The sequence below is a fragment of the Pristiophorus japonicus genome, unplaced genomic scaffold, assembly GCF_044704955.1.
Source record: "Pristiophorus japonicus isolate sPriJap1 unplaced genomic scaffold, sPriJap1.hap1 HAP1_SCAFFOLD_543, whole genome shotgun sequence".
Classification (NCBI taxonomy): domain Eukaryota; kingdom Metazoa; phylum Chordata; class Chondrichthyes; family Pristiophoridae; genus Pristiophorus; species Pristiophorus japonicus.
The window spans coordinates 186,464-191,174 of record NW_027254450.1 but is presented as its reverse complement, the minus strand read 5'-3'; positions in this window follow the sequence as shown (position 1 = coordinate 191,174).

The window sequence follows — 4,711 nt, the reverse complement described above, 5'->3', positions numbered from 1 at the left end:
AACTAATCCCACTGCCCCGTTCTCTCCCCAAAGCCCTGTATCAATCCCCAAACTAATCCCACTGCCCGCTCACTTCCCATAACCCTGTATCAATGCCCAACCTAATCCCACTGCCCTGCTCTCTCCCCATAGCCCTGTATCAATCCCCAACCTAATCCCATTGCCACACTCTCTCTCCATGGCCCTGTATCAATCCCAAACTAATCCCACTGCCCCGCTCTCTCCCCATTACCCTGTATCAATCCCAAACTAATCCCACTGCCCCGTTCTCTCCCCAAAGCCCTGTATCAATCCCCAAACTAATCCCACTGCCCCGCTCACTCCCCATAACCCTGTATCAATCCCCAATCTAATCCCACTGCCCCGCTCTTTCCCCATAGCCCTGTATCAATCCCCAACCTAATCCCATTGCCCCACTCTCTCTCCATGGCCCTGTATCAATCCCAAACTAATCCCACTGTCCCGCTCTCTCCCTATAGCCCTGTATCAATCCCAAACTCATCCCACTGCCCCGTTCTCTTCCAAAGCCCTGTGTCAATCCCAAACTAATCCCACTGCCCCACTCTTTCCCCATAGCCCTGGATCAATCCCCAAACTAATCCCACTGCCCCGCTCTCTCCCTATAGCCCTGTATCAATCCCCAAACTAATCCCACTGCCCCGCTCTCTCCCCATAGTCCTGTATCAATCCACAAACTAATCCCACTGCCCCGCTCTCTCCCCATAGCCCTGTATCAATCCCAAACTAATCCCACCGCCCTGCTCTCTCCCCATAGCCCTGCATCAATCCGCAAACGAATCACACTGCCCCGCTCTCTCCCCATAGCCCTGCATCAATCCCCAACCAATCCCACTGCCCCGCTCTCTCCCCATAGTCCTGTATCAATCCCCAAACTAATCCCACTGCCCCGCTCTCTCCACATAGACCTGTAGCAATCCTAAACTAATCCCACTGCCCCACTCTCTCCCCATAGCCCTGGATCAATCCCCAAACTAATCCCACTGCCCCGCTCTCTCCGCATAGCCCTGTATCAATCCTAAACTAATCTCACTGCCCCCTCTCTCCCCATAGCCCTGTATCAATCCCAAATTAATCCCACTGCCCCGCGCTCTCCCCATAGCCCGGTATCAATCCCAAACTAATCCCACTGCCCCGCTCTCTCCCCATAGCCCTGTATCAATCCCCAAACTAATCCCATTGCCCCAGTATCTCCCCATAGCCCGATAACAATCTCCAAAATAATCCCACTGCACCATTCTCTGCCCATAGACCTGTATCAATCCAAAACTTATCCCACTGCCCCGCTCTCTCCCCATTACCCTGTATCAATCCCAAACTAATCCCACTGCCCCGCTCTCTCCCCATTACCCTGTTCCAATCCCAAACTAATCCCACTGCCCCGCTCTCTCCCCATAGCCCTGCATCGATCCCCAAGCTAATCCCACTGCCCTGCTCTCTCCCCATAGCCCTGCATCAATTCCCAAACTAATCCCATTGCCCCACTATCTCCCCATAGCCCTATAGCAATCCTAAACTAATCCCACTGCTCCGCTCACTCCCCATAGTCCTGTATCAATCCCAAACTAATCCCACTGCCCCGCTCTCTCCCCATTACCCTTTATCAATCCAAAACTAATCCCACTGCCCCGTTCTCTCCCCAAAGCCCTGTATCAATCCCCAAACTAATCCCACTGCCCCGCTCACTCACCATAGCCCTGTATCAATCCCCAACATAATCCCACTGCCCCGCTCTCACCCCATAGCCCTGGATCAATCCCCAAGCTAATCCCACTGCCCCGCTCTCTCCCCATAGCCCTGTATCAATCCCAAACTAATCCTACTGCCCCCTCTCTCCCCATAGCCCTGTATCAATCCCCAAACTAATCCCATTGCCCCAGTGTCTCCCCATAGCCCGATAGCAATCTCCAAACTAATCCCACTGCCCCCTTCTCTCCCCATAGCCCTGTATCAATCCCCAAACTAATCCCACTGCCCCACTCTCTCCCCATAGCCCTGTAGCAATCCCCAAACTAATCCCACTGTCCCGCTCTCTCCCCATAGCCCTGTAGCAATCCCCAAACTAATCCCATTGCCCCTATCTCTCCCCATAGCCCTGTATCAATCCCCAAACTAATCCCATTGCCCCACTCTCTCCCCATAGCCCTGTATCAATCCCCAAACTAATCCCACTGCCCCGCTCTCACCCCATAGCCCTGTAGCAATCCCCAAACTAATCCCATTGCCCCGCTCTCTCCCCATAGCCCTGTATCAATCCCCAAACTAATCCCACTGCCCCGCTCTCTCCCTAGAGACCTGCAGCAATCCCAAACTAATCCCAATGCCCCATCGACCTGTAGCAATCCTAATCAAATCCCACTGCCCCACTCTCTCCGCATAACTCTGCAGCAATCCTAAACTAATTCCACTGCCCCGCTCTCTCCCCATTACCCTGTATCAATCCCAAACTAATCCCACTGCCCCGTTCTCTCCCCAAAGCCCTGTATCAATCCCCAAACTAATCCCACTGCCCGCTCACTTCCCATAACCCTGTATCAATGCCCAACCTAATCCCACTGCCCTGCTCTCTCCCCATTACCCTGTATCAATCCCAAACTAATCCCACTGCCCCGTTCTCTCCCCAAAGCCCTGTATCAATCCCCAAACTAATCCCACTGCCCGCTCACTTCCCATAACCCTGTATCAATGCCCAACCTAATCCCACTGCCCTGCTCTCTCCCCATAGCCCTGTATCAATCCCCAACCTAATCCCATTGCCACACTCTCTCTCCATGGCCCTGTATCAATCCCAAACTAATCCCACTGCCCCGCTCTCTCCCCATTACCCTGTATCAATCCCAAACTAATCCCACTGCCCCGTTCTCTCCCCAAAGCCCTGTATCAATCCCCAAACTAATCCCACTGCCCCGCTCACTCCCCATAACCCTGTATCAATCCCCAATCTAATCCCACTGCCCCGCTCTTTCCCCATAGCCCTGTATCAATCCCCAACCTAATCCCATTGCCCCACTCTCTCTCCATGGCCCTGTATCAATCCCAAACTAATCCCACTGTCCCGCTCTCTCCCTATAGCCCTGTATCAATCCCAAACTCATCCCACTGCCCCGTTCTCTTCCAAAGCCCTGTGTCAATCCCAAACTAATCCCACTGCCCCACTCTTTCCCCATAGCCCTGGATCAATCCCCAAACTAATCCCACTGCCCCGCTCTCTCCCTATAGCCCTGTATCAATCCCCAAACTAATCCCACTGCCCCGCTCTCTCCCCATAGTCCTGTATCAATCCACAAACTAATCCCACTGCCCCGCTCTCTCCCCATAGCCCTGTATCAATCCCAAACTAATCCCACCGCCCTGCTCTCTCCCCATAGCCCTGCATCAATCCGCAAACGAATCACACTGCCCCGCTCTCTCCCCATAGCCCTGCATCAATCCCCAACCAATCCCACTGCCCCGCTCTCTCCCCATAGTCCTGTATCAATCCCCAAACTAATCCCACTGCCCCGCTCTCTCCACATAGACCTGTAGCAATCCTAAACTAATCCCACTGCCCCACTCTCTCCCCATAGCCCTGGATCAATCCCCAAACTAATCCCACTGCCCCGCTCTCTCCGCATAGCCCTGTATCAATCCTAAACTAATCTCACTGCCCCCTCTCTCCCCATAGCCCTGTATCAATCCCAAATTAATCCCACTGCCCCGCGCTCTCCCCATAGCCCGGTATCAATCCCAAACTAATCCCACTGCCCCGCTCTCTCCCCATAGCCCTGTATCAATCCCCAAACTAATCCCATTGCCCCAGTATCTCCCCATAGCCCGATAACAATCTCCAAAATAATCCCACTGCACCATTCTCTGCCCATAGACCTGTATCAATCCAAAACTTATCCCACTGCCCCGCTCTCTCCCCATTACCCTGTATCAATCCCAAACTAATCCCACTGCCCCGCTCTCTCCCCATTACCCTGTTCCAATCCCAAACTAATCCCACTGCCCCGCTCTCTCCCCATAGCCCTGCATCGATCCCCAAGCTAATCCCACTGCCCTGCTCTCTCCCCATAGCCCTGCATCAATTCCCAAACTAATCCCATTGCCCCACTATCTCCCCATAGCCCTATAGCAATCCTAAACTAATCCCACTGCTCCGCTCACTCCCCATAGTCCTGTATCAATCCCAAACTAATCCCACTGCCCCGCTCTCTCCCCATTACCCTTTATCAATCCAAAACTAATCCCACTGCCCCGTTCTCTCCCCAAAGCCCTGTATCAATCCCCAAACTAATCCCACTGCCCCGCTCACTCACCATAGCCCTGTATCAATCCCCAACATAATCCCACTGCCCCGCTCTCACCCCATAGCCCTGGATCAATCCCCAAGCTAATCCCACTGCCCCGCTCTCTCCCCATAGCCCTGTATCAATCCCAAACTAATCCTACTGCCCCCTCTCTCCCCATAGCCCTGTATCAATCCCCAAACTAATCCCATTGCCCCAGTGTCTCCCCATAGCCCGATAGCAATCTCCAAACTAATCCCACTGCCCCCTTCTCTCCCCATAGCCCTGTATCAATCCCCAAACTAATCCCACTGCCCCACTCTCTCCCCATAGCCCTGTAGCAATCCCCAAACTAATCCCACTGTCCCGCTCTCTCCCCATAGCCCTGTAGCAATCCCCAAACTAATCCCATTGCCCCTATC